Here is a 26,652-nt window from a genome sequence, read left to right as displayed (position 1 = left end):
CTGTGTAGAAGTTTCAAGTGTCTATGTGCTCGCCACACATGGTGCTGGCTATTCAGATGCTAATGACACTCTCTTTATTAGAAGTATTGTCAGGGCTACAGCTGGTCTAGCGCAGATATGCCAGTGGTCCGAATCAGTGGCGCCCAGGCGGAATGGAGGCCAAGTAGGGGGGTTCGGAGGGAAAGTCCCCCGCTAGTGTTTTCAGAGCAAAGCATGTTCAAAAACAAACAAATCACTTCTGAAAAGACAACAACCAATCCAGAGTCCCCATGCAAATCTTTCAGTCTGGCTAAAGAGTTACAATCCAAATCCTATTCATAGGGGGAACCAACATGAAAAAGTACCCACGTGAAAGACTAAAAAGCTTTAAAAAAGGGTCTTCTTTTTTTATTAATAACATAAGGTGAGGATTTGATGCAGTGTTTGGAAACATCAAAGGTTGCCATGATAAATGCAACAGGTTTCACAAGGTTAAGTTTCAACACCCCATTTACTTTGTTTACACACAGCCAGAGTCATCCGAAGGACAAGCTGCACCAAAGCTAAGACTTTACAAACAGTAAAAGAAGACGAGACTAAACAGATGTCAAGATAAAAGCAAAAGGAACAACAACAGGTGTGAGGCAAAGACGGCAGACGAAAACAGACAGCAAAACACTCACCAAACAATCCCTCAAGCGAGCAAGTTTCCCAAACTGGTCCCTAAAAGAGCAGACCTGAGATGCTTTGATAGATGAAATGGTTCTGAGGGTCCGGGTTTGCTCCAGTGGACTCCCCAGGCAGCGCATTCCACATTCACATCAAAGACAGGCCAGGACAAAGGGCCCTCCATAGACGGCCAGTCCCGGACCGCAGTGTGAGTCTTTTCAACCATCCACTTCTTCCATATGAAAGACTACAGAAAAAGGTAGTCTTGAGGAACCCCATGTAGAGATCAGATCATACGAACCTTAGCACATACACTCTCATATCTACTTCCAATTGCTGTGTGACTGTTGCAGTCAGGGCAGATCTCTACAGGGATTATGGTGAATTTACCCCGGGAAGGAAAGGGGGAGGGAGTGAGGAGGGGGCTGTTGTCATAGCCAGTCTCCTCGAAGCAATCTAGCAGCTTCTGTTTCCCTATTGGCTCATGGGTGGTATGCTAATGAGCAGTTGAGAGGGCCAAATGTTCTCATTGAACCCCTCTTGTGCAGCGGCCCTGTGTTTCTTCTATTACTATGGCAACAGGTTGATTTTTGCAGAGCTTTAAGTGCACTGGTTTGTAAAGAGGAGCGAAACCAAAGAAATTAGATGACAGCAGAATTACATATGTAAACAAAAATGATCAATTATAAACCTAAATAAACCTAATTAGTACAACAATTAACATTAAGCAGTAGTTCTGAGCTACACAACACTAGAGTTTTCCTATTGAGGCACCCTGGCACTACGCATCACCATGACCATTGACCTCAAACTATAGCCCCTCCCAACCCCCGAAATTGATCATGTGACTAGTAGAATTACTGCAGCTCTGAAAAAAGCCATCTGGTTAAAGGGATAGTTCACCCAAAAATGATCACTTGTTACAAGCCTGTTGAACACAAGAAGATATTTTAAAGAAAGCTGAAAACCTGCATATATAGATGGATACACACATATATATATATACATATATACATATATACAGATAGATAGATAGATAGATAGATAGATAGATAGATAGATAGATAGATAGATAGATAGATAGATAGATAGATAGATAGATAGATAGATAGATAGATAGATAGATAGATAGATAGATAGATAGATAGATAGATAGATAGATAGATAGATAGATAGATGGATATAGATATAAAGATAGATTGAGATTTATTTATTTATTATTTGTGTTGCCACATCAGCAACTTGTTCATATAACAATAAAAAAGTTACTTCGACAAATATACAGAATAGTAATAAATAAAAATTCACATAAAAATATATTGAAAGTTAAATATGATTTTTTTAGTTCAATTTTTGAGAATTTAAGATTCTTCCTGGTGGTACCTTTTTAAAAATGTCCAAAGTACTCTCCTTATAAAAATTTTGTCTTATGGTATTCAAACTTCCACATTCCAACAAAATATGTTTCATGGTAAGAGCAGCTTGGCAGTGATTAGGTGGTGCTTCGTTATTCTGTAAATACAAATGAGTCAACCTACAATGTCCAATTCGACATCTAGTATAGACAGTTTGTTCATGTCTGGTCTCAAAATTATAATTTGCAAAGTGTCTTTTATTTATTTTCGGGTTAATTTACTATTTATGCATGCAGTTATCCCATACAAATTAATTGTAGGTTTCAAGTCCTCAGGAGAAATTAAACATTCTGTCACTTTCAAGGAGATAGCCTGTTTTGCTGCTTCATCTGCCAGTTTGTTTCCATGAAGTGGATGGATGGATAGATTTTGTGTTCAACAGAAAAAAGAAAATCAAACCATTTTGGATCGATTGAAGGTTTTGTAGATTATGCCAGAATTTTCAGTTTTGGGTGAACTAACCCTTTAAGGCAAGGTTAGAGATCACAAATAACCAACCTGTTAACTTTGCAAATTACATACAGATCTCTCAAGATTGAAGCCTGACTGAGTTCGGAGCTTGACCTACAAAGTTTTGAGCTTGATTAAAAGTTTTCTTGGCATCAAAACAAGTGGTCTGGTGACAGGCAAGAAGATTACAGAAGAATTGTTTTGGCCTATGCCTGATGGGCGGGCTTTGACGAAATCTTTCACAATGATCTATTGTAAGACGACTTCTCATCCGTGCATTCCAGACAGGAGGCCATTCCTAGGCTTTAACGTTCCCATAAATGTTGCATTTTTCCTCCCAGTCTCAAAAAGCTATGACAGCCAAAATAACCTGCAAAGTTCAAAAAAGAACACATTCCAGAGAGAGAAGCCATTCTTAAACATCTTCTCAACTGTTAGTAACTCAAGGACACAAAGAGTAAGTGCTCAAATAGAGATTTGGAGCACTAGGATCCAACAAGATCTTATCTGATCCATCTGGCTTTGTTCCATCTAATAGAACTTTGCTTAATTTAATATTAAACACAAGGGGATATGGAAAGAGCTTTGGCTGCATGGGAGTCAGTTATTCATCTGGCTGTTGAGTGTCTGCACAAAGGCCTTCTTTAAAACGCATCTCAATCAGACCGCTAATACGGGGCCAGGAGAGGCCAACCGTGAGGTGCCTGTAATGACACGCACATTCCTGAGCTGCATGTCATACCAGCCAAAGAACCAATAGCTGTCTAGCCCCCCTGCTGGTTTCACAGCTGCGTCTCTTGTTTGGGTGGACAGGACCAATATGTAACACCATGAAGTATTTCACACATTTAGTTACTATTAGGGCTGTACAACAACAAAAAGTGATACCTTGCGTACCTTAGGTGTCCTCCATGTTGAGGTGATTAAGAATGTCCTTGATCTAACCTCAGCTAACAGTTAAGAAGGAAGAAAATGCACTGTAATCAGTCTTATAAGGTAAGCAAAGGACTCTCAATTCATTGCACCATGCAAGAAGTTCTTAGGGAAAAAATGATTGCAAGAGACTGAATCCTTCTGTGCAAAGTTTTACATTCCAAGCGACTTATATCCAACCTCCAGATCACCACAGAACTAAACTGAATGCCCAGAGCACAGGGATTACAAATTATATTTTACTCCGATTAAGTATATTTGTTCTTTTCTAAGATATTTTTTTTCAAAGCAAAAAAGCACATCATCATAAAAGACATGCAGATGTATTTTTTATTGAATAAGACTGTAATTGTTGAATGTAATTTAGATTTTAATTTGCCCAATATTCTTTTTTTTTTTAAATCAGTCAGAAAAAAAAGTCTTTTTGAGTAACTTTTGATTTCATAATGCATCACGAACCTGAGAATATGATGGCTGGTTTAACCTAGAATCAAGAAAGAATCACAATGCATCAAGTTAAAGGTAATTTTCATAATTTATCATAATCACTTCACAGTGACAGATACTTGTAGTACACTACGCAGCTATTTTGCAGAGACATTTTAAAGACTAAAACTGATTTGTAATTTACTCAAAGTGTTAAAACCATACGTGGTTTTCCCTATCAACTAAGCCAGGTTCAGGCAAATCCCTCAGCTCCACCTTTCCAGTGTACCTTTCACTTTCACCAGCTGGTGATGTAATAGGAGTCATGGCAACTAAAACAAAGGAACACTGCTTCAGAGGGATCTCATCACCATAGTACTGAAAGAGTGTGTCCGAACGCTTGTTTGATGCTGTTTTTGATAAAGCCAAACCACCTGCTGTTAAAACAAGACCCAACATGGCCCACAAATAAAAGCCAGTTTGTCCTTTTAAAATAAAATCACTGTATTTGTTTAATTCTATACTGAAGTGCAAAATAAATAAGAAATATGACTTCTCAAAATTTTAACTGCAAAATGATAGCTTCACATACAAAATTTCACATACCTCTAAAACACCTGTACACTACTAAAAGATTGAATCCCACCACAGCATCTGGTTTGATCTGAAGCCTGAAATGCATTGATTTAAAGACCAGCTTCCATCGATGTTGTCATCAGTGTTTGGTTATATTTCCTCCTAAAGCACTCGTGAAAACACCAGCTCTTCCTCTAATACTAATGAAACGTGTCTAACCCATGGGTGTCAACTCACCTTGCCAATGGACAGTTCCACAAATCGTTTTAGAAAAGGGTAGATCAAGGATTAGTACCACATGAAACTGCAAAATAACCAAACCACTCTGACATTTAGGTGGAGCTCATTTAAAAGCTACGGTTTAAAATCAAGAAAGCAAGAAAGTACTTCTAATGGATCTGTAAGCGCCTCCATAAATCATAGGCAGATGACTATGCTCCACCCCTGCTGTAGTGATCAAGTTCAAGTCATCCTCTCTCAGTTAATGCCATATGAGAGATTAACTAGTTATAATTGGATTCTGAAGCCTAGAGTGACACAGCTCTGGTCATTGTAGCCACATAGCTATTTTACTCCATTGGACAGAGGTAAATATAAAAATAAAGTTTTAATGACATTGATGGTTCCAGGAAGAAATGTTATATCCATGAAAACCTTTAATCTTATAATGTGTTATTTTACAGTGATTTTTTTTCAGATTATGAAAATGTTCTTCACAAAAATATATATATATATTTATTTTTAACTTGGCATCACTGCTATTTTTGAGAGTAAAGAGACACAGTAACCTTATATTTTTGAAAGGCAAAACAGTGGAAAACACCCTAGAAGGCACCATTAACTTACTCATCACCTTAATATGCAAGCTACATCCTCAGCAGAAACAACTAGCACTTTAGATTAAATTTAATAGCTGAATACTTAAGTAATTACGAAGATAGGTAAAAATAAGGTTAAAGGAACACTTCGCTTTTTTGGAAATAGGCTCATTTTACAAGTCCTCTTCAATTAAACTGGCGAGTGCAACCATTTTTTTATCTATTCAGCTATCCAGGTCTGGCGGGAACACTTTTAGCTTAGCATAGATCATTGATTTGGATTAGATCATTAGTATCTCACTCAAAAACGACTAAAAAGTTTTCTTAATTTTTCTATTTAAAGCTTTTGTAGTTCCATCAAAGCCCAACAAAAAATGAAAAGTTGCTATTTTCCAAGTCAAAATGGCTGGCAACTAATGAGAGTATAGGGCTGGGCGATTTAGCCGAAAATTTAAATGTCAATTAATTGAACATTTTAACTCAATTTTGATTAATGAGAGATTATTTTATTTATTTAACAACATTTGTAGAGTAAATATGCTCATACTACAAGTCAGAGATTTTTGAATGAAGGGTGAATTACTTGATTTTAAAATAACTGACGGAAACACACACTATGTGCTATATGTTATTTATTGAACATCAACGTTAAACAACTGAAATTTATACACACATTGCCTAAAACCAACAGTCAAATAGTGAAAATAAACAACTTGCACTTTTGGAAACAAAATTAAGCATTTTCAATGTAAAATTTTTTATATTAAAAGGTAGAAAATAAGCAGTTTCTCTTCTAAATGAAATAACTCTCGTATATCCTATAAATAATATTTTAAACCTGAATCTTCTGTAAACTATTTTTTTAATGCAAGTAATAATTTTATTGTAATGGGAAATATGCCATCTCTTGTGCAGCTTCCAATCATCGTCAATGTAGTGCAAGCTTGCGATGTGTAGTTAATTTTTTTAAAGGTACTTGTACATGGGTATGCGCATGAAGGTGCATACCCATGTACCATACCTGTGCGTTCGACACAAAAGTATAAAGTAGCTCTAACAGAGTGGGGTCACATGACTCCACACGCGGTAGGGAAAGTCATTGAAAAAAAATGACCTGGAAATATTAGATGGATTATAGGTTCTGAATGTCGATTTCGATTACTTTTCGATTACTTGCCCGGCCCTAAAAGTATAGTTAATACCCATATATAGAATATATCAACTTTTAATATTTCTGTAAGCTTTAGCACACAATGCAACTACAGTAGATTAAAGCATTAAATACAAAAATGATTGAATATTTGACATTTTTGAGCAAGATGCTAATTCAATGATTTATGCTAAGCTAACAGTGATCTTGCCAGACCCGGACATTGACTGAAGGAACTCAAAAATGGTAAAACTCAACTGTTTAACTTGAGCATATATCCTAAAAAGCGGAGTGTTCCTTTAATGTACTACTTTGAGCGGGCTTGTGGCACAATGCTGCAACCTACATCTGTATTAAAAAGTTCAGTGAAAGAAAAAGAAACCCCTTCCAGCTGCATCCTAGGAAAATCATTAATTAATACTGACAGTTGGCTTATTGAAAGAGGCATGCAGATTCTTAGAGGAAAGTCTTATCTTCCTTAACAGAAGACTTGCAGGAAGTGTGCCACAAATGTCAACATAAGACTGAAAATTCAAAGAATGAAGTGAGCTGGGGTTTTTTCTTAGTTTCAGTGAGTCATCCCAGGGTTATTTTATCTACATGTTCCGTCTACATCATAAATGTTTTGGGTACACAAGTAAAACATTTAAGACGCACACATATACACGTCACATGATCCATCAAAAATTATTCTGTTAAAAAAAAAGTGCTTTAGTTTTCGTCAAACAGTCATTTTGTTCAAGATTCTTTGATGGATAGAATATAATTCAAATAACGCCAATTTAATACAGAATTATTGTGTCATTTGTGATGCGTTTCATTGGTGTTATTACTCCTTAAAATAATTAAAAGTATTTTAATATCTCTCTTTCAATAATAAATAAAAAAAACTCTTTCTGACCCAAACCATTTGGTACAGTTCTGTACACATATGCAATATGTTTACATGTGTTTACCTCAAACATAGCTTTGATTTACCTTTCAGTCATTGCTTTGTCCTTTTTAATGACAGATTTTTTTTCAATAGAACACAGAGAGAAATAAATCAGGCTTATTCATACAATTAAAACACAAGAGGTTAAATAATTATAAAAAGACCATTTGAATTGATTTTGCTATGACTCTCGTCCACTAGGTGTCAGCAGTGAAAAACTAGCCACAGACCGACTTCTGGATCTGTTTGTTACCAAAGGTACCCTAGGTCACTAATGTCAATGTGGCATTCAAAGGCAATGGTAACAAAAAAAGGCTTTGTTTTTGTCAATTAACTACAATGAATTAAACATGCTGAGTTTTATTTTCCAATCTGAGTTTCAAAGAATAGTAAATGAACAGTCAACAAAACTTTACACAATTAACATAATTGGAAATCATTTATGAGAATAACTGATACGCATTCTCTTTGATAAGTTTCACTTGAAAATTCAAGGTCATTTCGAGTCTAGCCAGTTGGCAGACGTTCCTAAAACAATAACAGCTTACAGAAAGATTTCTCTGAATCAGTCACAACTGAGTAACTCTGAACATCACACGACACGCCTTCATCACATGACTGTATGTCACTGTTAGTTAAAGAACTGAGCACGAAGTCATTCTTTATTTCCAACCACAGTATTCGCATATAGCATGGGCAATAATCTGCACAGCAAATACCTTCACTGTTGTTCAAAAATTCATTGTGAATTAATAAATTGTGTTTGTATTAAACACTATATGCATGCACACACTTATTATCATTAGTGAAATTAGATTATTAGATAATTATAGAAATTGATTCTTTCAAATATTCCCCAATTTCGGTTTCATGGAGAGATTTTTTCAGCACATTTCTATTTCTATTAACTAATTTCTTCTGCCATTGCCATAAGGACAGTACTAGGTTAATTATTTACTAGGCAGATAATTAGGCAAGTAATTAGACAAGAGTAGTTTGTTCTGTTGCCAATCAAAAAAAGTAAAATAATTCAGACCCTGTCTAAAGCACTTTAAAGAGCACCTGTTTTACCCCTTTTACAAGATGTCAGACAAGCCTTTGGTGTCTCTAGAATGCGTCTGTAAAGTTTCAGCTCAAAATACCCATCAGATAGTTTGTTATAGCCTCCAAAATCTGCCCATTTTGGTGTCTGAATTGTAGCCGTTTTTGTAGCCTGTTGCTTTAAATGCAAATTAGCCGCTTGTCCCCGCCCACTGTTCCCACGTGCGTGTCTGCTTCTCATCATGCATTACGTCAGATAAAACAGCACAGTGACAGACTCGGATGAAGCTGAAATGATGTATTTGTGGTGGAGTTTATTCAAGCCTTTCTGAAATGATGAGTCTCGCACAAATGCTGTTTGCAACACACACACGCACGCATGCATGCACGCACGCACGCACGCACACGCACACACACGCACACACACACACACAAATTTGTGTTTTCTGACACTATGCGGCCTTGGTGATTATAGCGGTTAAGAATTACATATCGATTTTACTATCTTTATTACAAACATGCTCTGTTTTAAAAACATCTTAAACTTATAAAAATCACAGAGAGTTGTAACAGATAATTTAATCCCAGTTTGTTTGCAAAAAATAAAAAATGTTCTGTGGACATGTGTATACATGTCATTATAGAAACATGTCAATCAATTCAGTGGAAGAGGAAAACCGCACTCGATGGGCCTGAAAAATCACTGGGATTTGGGTCCTATTTTAACATCAGAAAATTAAGAAAAAGAGACTTGTTGGGTTTATATCACTCCAATATGACAGTGGACACTATACATACAGACAGTTCTGTCCAAACAGCAAACAGAAATAGATTTTTATCATAGGTGCCCTTTAATGACTGAATGACAAATCGATCTAAATAATGCTTTAATGCTAAATCCTAATTGTCTAAAACAACCTGAAACAACAGGCATTGTATTAAAGTCATCAAAAACTAAAGCAAAACAATTTCAACCTTTTTCAAATAAGTGCAATAATATTTTGGGTTACGGTTCTTCCAACACGTAATCCATCATCTAACTTTTTTTCCTAATAACTTGAGAGTAAATTTTTCTTTTGCTCTCTTTCAATCTCTTCATTCATCAGCTCCAGATGTGTCTTGCTCTTTGAAAATAAGCGTAAAAGGTCAATATCATAGCTTTTTCACTTCACCATTGCAGCTGAAACTGCTGCTTGGAATGCTCTTTTCAATGAAGCTGCCAGCCGAAACCTGTGAGGTATCGATTTCTCAAACTTGAAAAGCTAATGTATTTGTCTTTGTTGGCCATCCATATTCATCTTAAAATTGAATCTGTAAAATTCAGTTCGCTGCTTTGGCTCAAGCCATCAGTACACACTCACACTCATGAAACAGCCTTCATAGAAAAACAGATTGTATGTTTTCAGAGAACAAAAGCCATTTTGGAAAACCCAAAGTTCAGAACATAAGAACAAAACATATGCATTAGAAAGAGCTGCTGACTTGGTGTATAACATCTATACTAAACTGTTAAAGAACTTTCGGTTTTGGAACATGTCTATAGAATGGTTTTAACCACTGCAAAGATTATTTGAAACTTCCAGTTATGTTCTTTTTCATGATCAGTATCAATAATAATAATAATAATAATAAAATAAAAAAATAAATAATTATAGCAATAATAAAACTTCACTATACTGAAATAAGCTTTCGAGTTTTGCATCTTTAAAAAAAACGTCCGTCCACTTCATCGGGAAATATTGTATAATTAGATTAAGATGGTAATGTAATAATGTACAATAATGTTCCATTAGTTAATAGCTAATGTATTGAGTACCTAGATGAACTTAAAATGAACAATACTTTTAAACATTAGTTAAAAATAACTGACAATAAATCTCTTTATTTTATTAACATTATCAAAGATTAATAAAAATACTGCAATAAATGATTTGTTCTTGTTCATGCTAATTGTTCATGTTAGTAAACGCATATTGTAAAGTGTTATCAAACTTCTTCATGTCAATTGAACATGTTCCCATCCACTTTTTGCACTGCATTGACTGATTATTATATCCAATCTTAACAGAAATGGCAACTTTATTTAGTAGTATTTAACTGCAGTGTTTAATATTATAGTAATGGGCAAGTAGTAGTGCTCTCTAAATAGTTTACAGCATTAGTGAAGAATAAAGACAGATTTTTAAAATTATTCTCACAAAAAGTCCAATTATAATTACATTTTGTATTTCAATATTTGCTTGATTCCTGATATGACTTGAAAACTGAGGGACAAACCATTTCTGTGCATCGTTACACCTCTAGTGTTGTTTGTGAGATCTTGCATTGCAATTTTAGGTAATATTTTATAGACTCACATAACCATATCTGATCACACTTTATTTTATTGTACAATTTGCATTATTAACTAATCATTAGCTAAGACTTATAACTCAAACTACTAATTAGCTTCTGATTAAATATAAGTAAGGTACTTGGGTTTAGGTATTGGGTAGGATTAGGGACATAAAATAAAACCATACCTTATAGATCATTTCAATGTAGTGATGCCATTGGTCTATGTAAATTTCCTGCTTGTTGTCTAACTATTTTAATAACCGAAACAAGAGACAATTCAATTATATCTCAATGTTAAAACAGCTGTCATAATGTTATTTATCAATATGTGGACATTTTAGGATTCTCGGAAGCTATGGAAATTAAAAATGTTAAACAGGAAATACGCAAGGACCATTGTTACTGTTTACATCCCTCAAAATGGTCTATAAGTGCTAATAAACAGTTAATATATTAATAATAGGCAGGTAATATGCCAGTGGTAAATGGTGCGAATCGTTACTTGAACAAAAGTGTTATCCTATATTTTATAGACTCATCTATTGCAGAACCAGAGCGTCTGTAAAATGTGTGGATGAGTTTTCTAATCCACAAACAACAGACTCCAAATCCTATTTTAAATCACACTGACCATAATCTCGATATCTCTGTAGTTAGATTAGTACTCAGTGGGGCATCTGGGCACATGGACATCCACAGAAACACTCAATCCTCCATCGTGCAAGAGTGATAACATGTTTGGTATGTTGTTATAGGATGAATTAGGTTAGGTTAATGAATAATCGTGTGACATCTACCACTTATGACTACGGCGAATAACAATTATCAAAACAATCTGAATACGTAAAAAAACTGGTTTATGGACTTTATCTCTATTACTCGTGTTATTGTGTAAATAAGGAGTAACATTAACACAAAACAATGACTGTCTGAAGCTGAACTGGTGTGATTTGGTGGGAACGCTGCATTACACAAAAGCCATTTCCAGGTTTACGGTTACCAATGGCCTTGTACAACCTAACAGCCATGATTAATTTATTGCAAAAGTTTCCATTAACAGGTGGGAATAAAGACGATGATTCATCTAAAATTGTACACTTCCCTACTATACAGTAGGCAGGAAAATGCTATCTTTATGTGATAAACAATATGTATGAATTCACAGTACTACAAAAATAGTATGTGAAAAATACTCAGATGGTTGAATAAAAAAGGAAAAAATTTCTTAGATAAAATAAAAAATATATATATTAAACAGTAAATGGCTTACGGTTTATGTTAGTCTTTTAATTGCTAAAAAAATCTAATGAAATGGCAATAGCAAAAAAATATTACTAAAACTAATTTAAAAACATTTTACAAAAAAAAAAAAAAAAAGTCTATTAAGAATATAAATAAATACTCAAATACTACAAAACCATTACAAAATCACACATTGTATGTAAAGCCTAGGGTATACTCAAACCGTTCGCTAGTTCACTTGAGTGCGCACAGCGAATGTGACGTCATCGATGTGTTTGCTGAGGTTCGCTTTGGGTGTGTGCGCGACATGATTTCGGCACAAATTGTTTTGAGACTCGAGCGAACAGTTCGCATGGGCTGCGTTTGATTTGAGTTGAATATGAATCTCTTTGAAGAGATTTTGTCAGAAACAGGTATGACTGTACATACATCTATATGACTTGCCCATGCGTGATCATAGGGATAACCAGATGGCCAATAATTTTTGGCTAGAAATTGCAACAGCAGTGGGAAAGGAGGAACGTTTTTGTAAAAGTTTGGAAAAACCTGAGGGATGAGTTTGTTAAAGCCAAAACAGATCATTTAATTACAGAAATATGTTTTTCACCATCCATTTTGAATTGAAAATAATTTAATAGTTACAGTACTATAATTAAGGAACAAATTATTTCTATGATAACTGAAAAAGGTTTACAACATACTGATGCCCTGTTTTTCTGGACTTTATTGGTTATAATGGTTTATTCTTTCTATATTAAAAAATATATTTGTAGAGCAACCCATGTTCTGTTGTCATTAATATTTTCATAAACTTTAATAAGTAGAACTGTCCGAGATATGAAGAAAAGCAAGTGATGCATCTAAGTTTGATTTAAACATTTTTTTTAAATGATTTTAAAGATTTTTATAACCATTAAAATAATTTCTAAAAAATAATAAAAACAATTAGTTTAAAATCTAGAATGATATTAATGATATGACAGGTTTCTTTTGACCACACCCTGTCATTTTAAAAAATATCACAATGGCGAAGCGTCAAGTATAAAAGCCTCTTCGTCAGTGGAGGTGTGCGATGTGGCGCCAGGCAAAAGTATGAATCAGGCTTAATGGTAGCATATCAAAATACTTGAACTTTATAGTTTCAAGTTCCCGTTCATTTATTTGTTTAAAATATTGATTACACTTTAGAGTAAGGTTTCATTCGTAAGTGTATTTACTAAAATGAACCAATAATGAACAATACTTTTTATTAATCATAATAATCATTCATTATTTACTAATGGTTTATTAAAATCCAAAGTTATGCTTGTTAGCATTAGTTTAATGCACTTTGAGTTAACATGAACCAACAACGAACAACTTTATTTTCATTAACTAACCTGTATAAATACTGTAAAATATATTGTTCACTGTTTGTTCATGTAAATAAATACATTAACCAATAGAACCTTATTGTACAGTGTAACCAAAATATTTTAATGAGGGAAAATATAAAAAGGGCATACTTTTACTTTAAAAATATGATAAACAGCCTTGTTCTGGCATACTTGTTACTTTCCATATTAGTCCAGTGTCTTTGATCATGCCAAACTAAACAGTGTATTCCGGCTCAGAGTGTGACCTCATGGTTTCAAACAAAGACAGCATATGCAAAAAACACACCGCCCATATACGCAACAACTTTCTATTTCCTCTTTTCACAGCCAAATGCTTGTTTAGCTTTGGCTTTCGACAGACATGCAATCTTTTTCAAACGTGTACTGATAAGAGACACTTGTCACATTTACAGTATAGGCCTGTGGTGATCAAGACATATGGTATGTGAAGGTCAGGGTTTTTTGACTCACATGAACCAGTGATCTGAGATTTGGCTGACAAATCACCTGACAAATTTATCTTGCAATTAAAAAGAATAGTGTCAATGACACACCTCAACAGGTTTTTAAAGAAACATGAGGAGGAGGAGGGTGGAATGATGCAACAGCACATTATTTCTGGTTAACCATACATTTTTGGGTCACAAACAAGATGTCAAATATGCATCAAATACAATTTCCAAAAGTTATTTTACAGAAAGCATATTAATAAAGTTGTGTCTTATAATTTAAGTAACTTTAAGGATAAATAAAATATCAATATAAATAATATTCTTTTGTCAGTAAACATAACAGATAGATTTAGGACATTCTTATTCTGAACTCCTTCATTCATTCATTTTCTTTTCGGCTTAGTCTCTATATTAATCAGGGGTCACCACAGTGGAATGAACCGCTAACTTATCCAGCATATGTTTTATGCAGCGGATGCCCTTCCAGCCAAAACCCAACACTGGGAAACACCCACACACTCTTGCATTCACACACATACACTACGGCCAATTTAGCTTATTCAATTTACCTACATCGCATGTCTTTGGACTGTGGGGGAAACCGGAGCACCTGGAGGAAACCCACGCGAACACGGGGAGAACATGCAAAATCCACACAGAAAAGCAAGTGATTCAGCCAGGGCTCAAACCAGGTACCTTCTTGCTGTGAGGCGATTGTACTACCCCACTTCGCCAACATGTTGCCCTATTCTGAACTGTACTAGTTCAAAATTATTAATATAAAATATTAAATTATTAATATTATAAAATGATTGCACAACAAATCATATGAAATGTATGCAATTGTATACATTGTAAAAAAATGCTGGGTTCCACACAATTCCTTCATGTTGTCCCAACACAAACCAATTAATTGATTTTGCAAATTTAAGTGAATTGAACACAAAACTATTAAGTTGTACACTAATGCAGTTTCGTTTTAAAATGCATAAGTTTTACTACGGTTACGCCATCCGTCCACACTACGCCGGAGTTTTCGAGTGCTGAAAATGGAGCGTTTTGGAAACACTGGAGAGGCCGTTTTAATTCTAAAACACTGCTGCTCCGTCTCAGTGTGGATAGGGGAAAACGGAGACATCTGAAAACGGAGGCGGGGCTGCCGACATTTGCCTCTCTGATTGGGGATTTTCCTCAATATTAAGTAGCCTACACACAGTTCAGTCCTGCATCCTCTCTTTTTAAGTTCAGACTTCGCAAGTTTGATATGGAAACAGACTCCCAAGGACATGTCGGGTAAATCTTCAAAGGGAACAGTGTACATTATAGCCTTATTCACATCATACTGGTTGCGTACGTTGTTTCACTATCTTAACAATAAAATGAAAACATGATATAAGGAACTGCTATTTTCATTTTGATTTTAACAACTTAACAGACAGCAGAAATGTTGAGGCGTCGTGCTGCATATATGAGCGTCATCTTCACTGTACACTGTAAAAAATGAATCTTGAGGCTTGTAATTTTCATTAAAAAAATTAATGTGGTAATTAAAAATAATGAGCATATTTTCTTTAAAAAAATTGATATTCTGGATTTATTATAAAATATTAAGAAGATTTCGCTAATATAACTAAGATTTTAATTTTACTTATTTTTTTAAGCAAACTAGTGCAATTATTAAGCTTAATTTGAGAAACCAGTTAAGCTAATAAAATTGAGGAAAGATGGCTTCACGTTTATTTTAAGAAAATTCACTCAATTATGTGGATTTGATTGAGATGTTTGCATTTGAATCTCAACAACGGCAGTGATCAGACGACATTTTGAAGGAGCAGATCGACAGCGAGCATGTTAAAAGGTAAGCATTAACAGTTTATAATATTTATTGTCTTAAATAGCCTAAGCTCTTTCAGGAAAGACACATGCTGTTCAAACTTGTTCAGGAGCTTAGTTTTTGCCATATGATGTATATAGGGATACACGGGTATTTTTAACCACCCATTCCTATTTGAAATTGATTTGCTTCAATGTTCATTCTGAATTATATAATGAAGTGGAACAAATTATTTGCATCGTAATATTTAACAGCAACGATCAGGCAACAGTTAAGCAGACGAACAACAGTGAGCTTGTTAAGTGGTAAATCTAAGCTAAGCTAAGTTAGCTAGCTATTCAATGGGGTTTATGTACAGCTAGTGCTATTCCATTTCATAAGGTTCCTTTTACAGCATTGCTGATGTAATGTAATGAACTGTTTATATATAATACTGTACATAAATACTAATATTTGTTTGCTTCATTTTTCAGTTTAATGAAGAAAACGTTCGCAGAGTTTTCCCACTAAAGAGGAGCAGTTTATTGAGGCAGATTTTGATAAAGAGAATGGGTGTTATACATCAGGTATTTTTAATAATGTTATTTGTGTATTATTATTATTATTATTATTATTATTATTATTATTATTACTAATTTCTACACTTTTTTGCATCAGACCTCACATTAAATCAGGGATGAATCGAGAGATGTCATCCTCTGTTGCTGGTCTATCTGTATGAATATAAGGAAGACCTCATCCAGGAGTGCAATGTAAGTGTCTCAAACTGTTTCAGATATTTATGATCTTCCGAAAACTGCATTTTATATTTTTGCATGCTTGCAAAAAAATATATAGCTCAAGCATTACACTGTTGAATGCACTATTCCTTGTATAAACATGGTTTGTTTTTATAAATGTCTGTACACTAGTATACATTTAAACACCCTGTCCATTATAAGTCAAAATACTTGTGTATTTGTGTCAGTCAGCAACATCTACTCAAACATTATGAAGAACTACTGTTCACAGATATAAAAAGAAATGGTTTATTTCCTTAATATATTTCCTTAATGTGTTTTAGTAAACCTTAAACATTTGAAATGTACAACTGCATAATTTCAATATAATAAACGTAATGTTTATTTTACAGTGTGGGAATGCACAGAGAATTGCTGTCTGTCAGAGGGATGACCAACCATGAGGACTTCTGCATTGTCTTGGAGGATAAGTGAGTCATGGCTAGCCTGGAAAATCTAGAATTGCTGAACTGGATTTATACAAATATTCCACAAATTAAAATCACTTACAAAGAAAGGTATATTAAGTTTGCAATACACAAATTCTGTCAAATATTGTCTAAAATGTGACTATTCCTACAAAGGAAAGTTGACAGGTCAGTTTTTTCCATGACATGGATAAAGGAATTTTTATCAGAGATTAACATTGCTGTAAATTTTATATAGATTTGTTTAACATATTGTACCATTTTGTTATCAGTGTAACATGTAATAAAATGATATTTGGCCTAAATGTATTGTGTATGTATTTCATTATACATTATATATTTTACATTTTATGAATGAGTAATTTTCCGTAATAAATTTGAGTAAATGGTGATTTATTTGCATATATTATAAAAGCACATTCCACTAATAAAATTAAAATCCTCATCTATCACTTAAAAAAACTAGTAATTTTCACATGATTCTTTCAAGTGGTTTTTGTTAAAAAAAATAAATATGAGTAAATGGTGGTGGATTAGCTTAAATTATAAAAGCACATTCCGCCAATGATATTAAAATCTTCATTTATCACTCAAAACATTTAGTAATTTTCACATGATTCATTCAAGTGGTTTTTGCTAAAAAAATCAAGTCTTGAAATTTACTTAAAAATAATACGTGCAATAGTGTTACCACAATTTTTTTTTGTAAATAGCACATAAGATTTTTTACAGTGTATGCATATTTATAACAAAATATGCCTATAACATTACAGCCTCCTTTAATTTTTTATTGAAAATGTGAAACATAGCCTACCCTCTCTTTTGCTGAATATTAGTTTTAATAACCAATAATGGCCATTATAAAAGTATAACGTACAATAAGTTTATACATTATACGAAATAAAGGCAAACAATCCGTCAATATACAGAATGTACGTGGTTACATAAATAATAAACTTATCTTTGCGCTCAGCCAAAACACGTTACCTCAGAACAAGTAATAGATTCGAAAGACCAAAGTCGGGGAATATGTCATTAGATATAGACAACAAGATGAATTAAATATCACGTTGAACAAATATAGTGAGATTAGATCCAGCAGTAGATCCTTGATGAACAATCCGACAAGCACAGCTCTCATGCCAGAGTGTGTGTGTGTGTGTGGTTATGTGATGTGTGTTTTCAGTGGTTTGGTGTAGACGGAGAGTTGTTCAGAAACGCTAGTGTGGACATGGATTGTTTTCATTCTAAAACACTGTTTTAAAACTAAAACGTACCAGTGTAAACGGGGCCTAAGAGATTAGTCTACCTTAATGACAGCAATCTAAAGTCATTCCGAATAAGATTCACACCTCTTGTGAAACAAATCTATCTCCATCAGTCACCCACACGAGTCCCACCTTTCACTGTAGTCCACTAATGACCTGTTATCTGCTCTGACTCAGTCATGTCTCGCAGCCCACTGAAATGATCTGCTACATGCAGGACGACACAGAGAAACAAATACACAAAGCAGTATAATCACAGCTCCCTATGCTAGAGTGTTTTCCCCACATGGTTCTCTTGATTTAAACATTCACACACTGAATTCTTTCAGGATTGCTCAACTGGAATGCATCAATGCAGATGAATAGGCTGTGAGTAGTTACGTGCATGTTTAACAATGTCAACCAAGTATGCCCGATTGCCTAATCCACCACATTTGTCTCACGGTTGGAGATATGAAACTGTGACTCAATCATTGCTTTGCTGTCACAATACACAACCCCCATTCCACCTCTCGTCTACTGTAAACACTGATTTAAAAAAAAAGAAAAAGAAAAAAGAAGTAGGCAAAAGCCAAAGTCATTGATGAACAATGGGGTGTGAGTTTGATCTCAGTTTCCATTCAAATTTGTTATTTAACTGATAACGTTTTGTCATTTTAAACTACAGTCTGTTTTCAATAGATGTTCGAGTCACCTTCTGCGTCGCTGCAAACCTGCAGTAATGGCTGTCCGCAATAGATAAATAGAGGTAGTTTTTCCTCTCAGGGTGACATTGTTTGTTTAACAGTAATGCTGTAATGCGACTAAACACACTTAGTGCTGCCCAGATAGGCAAGCTGAGACAAAGAGGACAGTGTTTGGCACACAAAGAAGTGGAATGACCAGCCTGCTCCTCTTCAAATGTAATAAGCCAATGAAAATGGAATATAACGAATATTTAGTTTTTTATGCACATTTTTTTCCTATTGACTGACTTGTAGGACAAGCCACATTTTCAGGTTCCATCAATTCATTTTATATGTAATTTTTTTTGCCACAATTTGTATTATTATTATTATTATTATTATTATTATTATTATTATTATTATTATTATTATTATTATTATTATTATAAATAGAAATCACAGTTTTAAATGAAAATATCAGCAAACATTGAAATGAGAAAAGCTGGGGCTTTAACCGACTGAAGTCAGATGGAGTTGACCTGATTCAGCATGCAAAATTGGCATTGGACATCAGTGAAAGGCAGTGCTCTAATTGGCTGCTTATATACAAATCTGAGCATGAGAACAAAAAACTGAAGTGACAAAACTAATAAACAATGCAAGTCAAGAGGGAACACCAAGAAGCCAGCTGTTTTTTCTCACATTTCTAAAATATTTGTGAAATATTTGAATTATTAGATTATCAGACTCATTTGCACAAGTGAATCCCTCTGTGTTGAGCGAGATGTACTGTGAAATTAGTATGTACACGCTACTTTGTTTACAGCTTGTATGTGTGCAGCACTAGTTCTGGTTTCCCTTTGAGGAATGACGATACAGATACTGACTCCTGCGAGTATGAGAAAAAAACGGGGAGAATGTACATGGTTTCAGATGATTGTCATCTGTTTTGTGAGTTCACGCACTGTTTCAGACTAGAGCAGATGTGATGCAACAACATAATCTGTTTTTGTCATCGATAGTTCTTTGATGTCGACTCAAGCCCTGCTTACACTGTGAGATTTCAGCCACAATTTATTCATCTGAGACAAATTTGGGAAATCCTTAAAGATTCCTGAAATCCTAGTCTAAAATCTGTGATCTTTGATTGTTGGTTTGACGTGTTCACAAACAGCCGCTTAATGGCTGTTGCGATCATTTTTTTCTTCCGATGAAGTTCTGGCAGTGTCAGAAGCTTTTAGGCGCTTTTCTGCAGTTTGACAACAGCTGTGTTGAGCGTCAACTAGGGCTGCACGATTCTGGCTATAATAAGAATCACAATTTCTTTTGCTTAAAATCAAGATCATGATATTCTCACAATTCTGTAGATGTAAAATAAAGGTTAAGGAGAAAAAAAAAAAAAAACATACATGCAAGTCATACTTCCCACGCGGCACCAAATTGATAAAGTAAACTGTTCTTCTGTTTGCTAAAGTAGACATTGGCAGGCATGCGCACGTCCTCTTGGTAGTAAACAAACAGTGCGTCAGTTCATGTGTGATTTTGCAGCCGCGAATACATCATTATATAAAGACAGAAATGACATTTTTGGGTGAATTATACTTTATAGGTACAGTATGTGACACTTTTGACCCTATTTGGAGGTGTGTCCATGCTGCTGAGCAACATGGTTGCTGTCCATGTTGCTGTGAAGACTTTACGCTTGACCTTGAAAATATAATTGGCTGAATCGTAGAAAAGCTGAATTACGATCATGTGTAGGTTTGAATCGAGATTGTGATCTTTTTTCGATTAATCATGCTGCCCTAGTGTCAATCCAAGAACCAACAGGAATGCCAAATCTGATGACGCACTTCACACGACAATTCAAACGACCATGGGGAAATGTCAAAACAGTTTTTTTTCTTCCTGGTTTTATTATTGAGTCACGATGTATGCAAAATTGTTGCAACAGATTGTTTTCAGGAGTGATTCAGAACGCGGGATAGTGAAAGTGTCACGAATGGATGACGTCAAACTCCGGGGCCATTTTCTTCCATGTTTGGCACGTCTTCATTATTGTTCAGTCTGACATTATGAGAGCTGAGATCTTACAGTGTGGCATGGGAGCCATGTTCATGCAGTCTGACATGCTACAATCATTTTGTTTTGTTTTAAGCCGGCATTCACTGTGTTTTGGGCTTAAAAGGTGTAATGTAATGTGTAATGTGTGTATTTTTATAGCGCATTTATCGTGTATGGCCATACACTCAAAGCACTGCACAATCATAAGGGGGGTCTCTGTACACCACCACCACCACCACGTGTGCAGCATCCACTTGGATGATGTGAAAGCAGCCACAGGACAACAGCGCCAGTGCGCTCACCACACACCAGCTATAGGTAGAGTGGAGAGAGTGATACAGCCAGTTCAGTGGATGGGGATGATTGGGAGGCCATGATGGTAAAAGACCGAGAGGGAATTTGGCCAGGACACCGGGGTTACACACCCCTACTCATTACAAGAAGTGCCCTGGGATTTTTAATGACCATGAGAGTCAGAACCTCGGTTTATCGTCTCATCCGAAATACGAAGATCAATGTGGTAACAATAAGGCTCCATTCGTTAAGGTTAGTTAATGCTAGGGATGCACGACACCATTTTTTTTGGAACCAATCCGATCCCGATACCAAAATTCTGAGTATCAACCAATACAGATCCGAACCAGATACTGTGCCTTTTTTTTAAAAACGTAATACAGTTTCTATAGTTCTGGTGCTAAAGTCAAATAACATATTTCTTTAGTAAAAGATTACATATTTTAATATATAAATCCTGTATATGACAGACGGCAAAATATAACAAAAAACATGATGCTTGCTATAAACTATGGATTACATTATTTGAGCATTCCTTATGCCATTGATATGATCTGTTGTGCTTCAGCTTATGTTTCCTTTGTTAATAATAAGATTTTTCTTTGAAATCTGTAATAGGCTACAACTATTGGCCCTAATCGTTAGTAAAATAACCAGCCTTTTAGCAAAGCCTAATATTTTCATGCAGGATTGACGTAGACTACTAAACCGTCAGTTTTACTTAATAAACCAGTTTTAGTAACTTTTAGTAACTTTAGTAAACTTAATAGGCCAGTTTTACTTAAGAAACACTCCGTCACCTAAACTTGCTGAGAGTGAGACGGTGAAACTGAAAGCATGTCTGAAAATTTTTTTTTTGTCTGAAAATTTGTTTTTTTTTTTAATGAATTTCGTTTGGTATAATTTGTTGGTTATTTAATGTATATTTTGTTGGTCAGTTATCTACAAAAATAAACTAGAATATTTGAGGTAAAGTTCAAAACAAGGTCTGCTTAATTGTTTCAGCGCACAAACTGACAAACAGGTCTGTTAAATAAAATAGGAATATAAGTAAAATGACAGTGAAATATTCACAGTTTCAGAAAAGCCTATATTAGGCTAAATAATTTTCTGTTAATGACAATATGCACTCGTCAGTTTCACTTTTATTAATTTAATCAACTATTATGGCCACAATGAGCCAGGTTTTACAAACTTTTTGCAGCACTTAAAGTATTCCCCTCGGAAGAATAAACTCAGTCGAAAGAATGAGAGAACAGAACTGTGAGAATAAATTTACTGGGCGACGCACGTCGCATCTGCGCAGCCGTTTGCATGAATGAAACGCTTGGTGCATCACTGAGACACAGGCGCAGCCCTCCGATACCTGAGGACACTTCCAAAACAGCAGCACAAAGGGAAGAAATCAGTATGTTGAGGATCTGTCCAATGTATTATTGAGCATTTTTTAATTTAAAGTTTCAGATAAAGATAAAGTTTCAGATAAAGTTTGTGTGTGAAGAGCAGGTAATAACCCTCTCTACTCCAGTGTTGCGAATACGATCTGCTGGTCTAAAAGACACAGCGCAACATGATTTAGAAACAGCAATGAACTCCATGTTGCAGGTCAAAATGAACCTATTTAATGCAAAACTAAATGCATTTCTCCACTGATTATTTAAACTAACAGGAACAAATAGTCTTAGAGAAAGTTTTGCATGTTGTCATAAACGCGGCACACAGTTTGAATTGTGAATGAATGGAGAATGATTGAGAGGCGCAGCGGAGGTAAGCGCTGAACTGAATATGAATTTAAGCACTTGAACATTCGTCTGTACGTCACATTAAACTATAGAATGTCTTCAGAACATTAAGGAAATAGTAGGCCTACATGACAACTTTCTAGTGCCTTATACCGTCGTGACTTTTGTTGGCTTACAAATTACACAGAATATCGCACGCGTAAGATCGGATTTGGATCGGAGCTGGCCGAAACCCGATCCAGCAAAAATTTGTGATATCAAACCAATATCCGATATAAGTATAGGGATCGGTGCATCCATAGTTAATACATTTACTAACATGAACGAACAATGAACAATACACATGACATTACGGTATTTATTCATCTTTGTTAACATTAGTGTTAGAATAGAATAATTCATTGTTGATCCTTGTTAACTCAGTGCATTAACAATGCATTAGTACATTTTGAACTATTATTATTAAATACTGCACAAGTATTGTTCATTCTTAGTTCATGTTAATGAATTACTAACATTGTTACACAGCTGACTAGAATACTTGATTCTGATTGATCAGTCGTGACATTTCAAGGTATATGATTCACAACAAAACAACCGTTTAAACTAATAACATTAGCTCATTGAGGTACCATCAGTGCATATGTTCACATCCATATTTACATGACTGTCTGTCATGCCACTGACTGTTTGGTGCCATCTTGTAACTGAATAATACGTAGTTTAGTATATAATATGTAGGTTAGCGTATGCTTCATTCGAACCTTTGTTTTTTTTTCAGATTTGCATTTAATATAAATAAACTATTGTCTCAGAACTATGTTTCGTGTCTAATTAAATTGTCACAGGTATTTCTGTAATACGCAGGATAAAGTACATACAAGAGTTTGTTTTTGAATAGTAAAGATAATTAAATTTGTTTTGACTGTATTTTTATTTTTTTTAACTCTAAATATGCTCTTTTGTAGACTTTCAGTTAAGGATCCCCCAATAAGCACAATTCCATCTTATACAGTTCCAATAACCATCTTATTTAATGTTCTAAATACATACACATATACATACATAGACGCACATAAATTACAATGATTCACTGATACAGTCTAAGCTGTAACTATTTTGCATCCATTATGTTATTCTCACCAAAAGATTACATTGCTGTAACTGTTCCAGTAAACATCTGCATACATTGGTTTCAAGGTGAAAAACAGTCACCTTTCTGTTTGAAGTTAGAGAAGAACAGAAGTCGTGAGAAAACCTGATAGCAATCATACCACGTGAATCAGGTCCAAATCACTTCATTTGCATCACAGAGTCGACACACGCTCTCTACCCGCACTGTGTCCTGGCTGACAACAACACTTCCAGCCTGCATGCAAATCTACTGCATCACACAGAAACTTCAGAGAGGCTTGTTGGTGAAAACAGTGACTGTTCACTTTAATGTCAGCCTTTGACTATGTCAGTAGAATCAGGAAGGGTTGAGCACAAAACGTGTGTCAATTAGAAAATTTCAATCAGAAAAAAAATGTTTTTGTAAATATCTAAAGGACTCTCAGACCAATAGGAAACAAAATTCTCTGGCCTGATGAGACTAAAATTGAACTCTTTAGAGTGAAGGCCAGGCATTACGTTTTGAGAAAATCAGGCACCACTCATCACCAGGCTAATACCATCCCTACAGTGAAGCATGGTGGTGGCAGCATCATGCTGTGGGGATGTTTTTCAGCAGCAGGAACTGGAAGACTAGTCAGGATAGAGGAAAAGATGAATGCAGCAATGTACAAAGACATCCTGAATGAAAACCTGCTTCAGAGTGCTCTTGACCGCAGACTGGGACGACGGTTCATCTTCCAGCAGGACTATGACCCAAACCACACCGCCAAAATAGTGGCTTCACAACAACTCAGAGAATGTCCATGAGTGGCCCAGCCAGAGCCCAGACCTAAATCCTATTGAACATCTCTGGAGAGATCTGAAAATGGCTGTACACTGTCGCTTCCCATCCAACCCGATGGAGCTTGAGAGGTACTGCAAAGAGCAATGGGCAAAAATTCCCAAAGACAGGTGGGCCAAACTTGTGGCATCATGTTCAAAAATACTTATTTATTTATTTTTTATTTTATTTAAGACAGGCTTTTTATTTTTAATAAATTTGCAACAATTTCAAAAAATATTTTTTCACATCATCATTATGGGGTATTGTGTATAGAATTTTGAGGAAATAAATGAATTTAATCTATTTTGGAATAAGGCTGTAACATAGAAAAATGTGGAAAAGGTGAAGCGCTATGAATACTTTCCGGATGCACTGTAGCTGAAACTAAAAATAAAATTGAAACTTGTTATGTTTTATTTTAGTTTCCTATTCCTCTACCTTCTGGTGTTTGCTTGGACATGTTAGAAAGCAATGTGGCAGAACTGGACCATCAAGCATTCAACGGCTTCCACAGCGTCAGCTGAACTACTGATGCAAACAACACCAATCCCCAACGGCTACACTCACTCACTACCCACCTGTGACGTACACTGACTCACTACCCTTTCCACCTTACAGAGCAATGCAATATTGATGGGTACACAAATAATCTAGCTCAAAATATTCAATGCATCTTTTAAAAAGTACAGCAGCAGTCAATGAGCACCAAAATAGGATTTCTAAAACTGGTGTTAATGTGTTTTTAATTCATCACAAGTGGATGGTTTTGAATGATGGTGTAAGCAGAATCTGAAAGATTTCATGATCCAAATATTCAGACTGCATTCTAAAGAGGTGTATACTTAGATTTAAAACTGTAATTTTTGCTTTCATTATAATTTTTTTTCATGAACATATCAAACATTTATTGAGCTCCTTATAATTTTGATTAATCCTTTGACAAATGAAACAATTACATGCTTAATTTGTGATACAGATGACACAAGATGACATAGAAGTGTATTTCTACACCCTTTATTCTTTCAAAGTTGTCATACACAATTATAAGAGCGTAAGGATGAGCCATTGGACAATGGAATGTAACCTTTGTGACTACATTTTGGATTAATATGCAAGCGATCACATTATATTTGTAGTGTAAATACATGCGGTTTCACCCTGATCACCTGCCAATCATTCAGTGAGCTGAGTGATGCAAAGCATTGCCTATTACAAAGTTAACAACAAGGGCTTTACTAAAATAGCAGTCCATTCTGCTCAAAACGTCCCATCTGCAGTGAGATTCAAATTTGGAAGCATATTAAGAAGCAACAGTCTGCCATCTTCCAGTACTTGTTTACCAATGGGCAAAAACAAACTGACGTAATGAGTGACGCATGTAGGGTGACTTCACAAAACCAGCAAATCTGTCATTGTGTTCATTTCAAGTACAGGGCTGGGTGATAAAAAAACCCAACAATTGTCACAATGACTACGTTTACATGGAGAGCAGTAATCTAATTATTTGCTTTAAGCTGAATAGGATAATAATATGATTAAGGTGTTTACATGAGTTGTTTTTTTAAAGGTTCCTTTTATGATCCCGTTTTACATATATAGCACATAATTCTATTAACGTCATTACGTCACCACTCAACATTTCTTCAGGTGTTTCACTTTTAATTTGTCAACTTTAAATGCAGTTTGCCACTTTCACTTTCATTCAGGAACATTTCATGTATGCCCCCTGCTACAAACAAGATATCGGATGAGAGTACTGCTGGAAGAGTGTTGTTTTAATGGAATTTGATACCGCACACCATATAGAGAAAAAAAACCTCTGCATTTTGCGATGCAGGTCT

The 26,652-nt window shown here is 35.1% G+C and overlaps 1 protein-coding gene across 5 annotated transcripts in view; it reads right to left on the bottom strand.

Annotated features, from left to right (window-relative positions):
• Positions 1–26,652, bottom strand: part of shroom2a (shroom family member 2a) — a 73,012-nt gene that overhangs the window by 21,360 nt on the left and 25,000 nt on the right. For 2 of the 5 annotated variants that reach the window (XM_056460008.1, XM_056460009.1), the window contains exon 1: positions 663–993. The exons of the other annotated variants lie outside the window; for them this stretch is intronic. The gene's annotated coding sequence lies outside the window, so the exon portion shown is untranslated. Of the gene's footprint in view, positions 1–662; positions 994–26,652 lie in introns of those variants that run through there. 5 annotated transcript variants of the gene reach the window in all.

This window comes from Danio aesculapii, chromosome 6 (assembly GCF_903798145.1).
Source record: "Danio aesculapii chromosome 6, fDanAes4.1, whole genome shotgun sequence".
Classification (NCBI taxonomy): Eukaryota; Metazoa; Chordata; class Actinopteri; order Cypriniformes; family Danionidae; genus Danio; species Danio aesculapii.
This window is presented reverse-complemented; position numbering and strand designations above follow the sequence as displayed.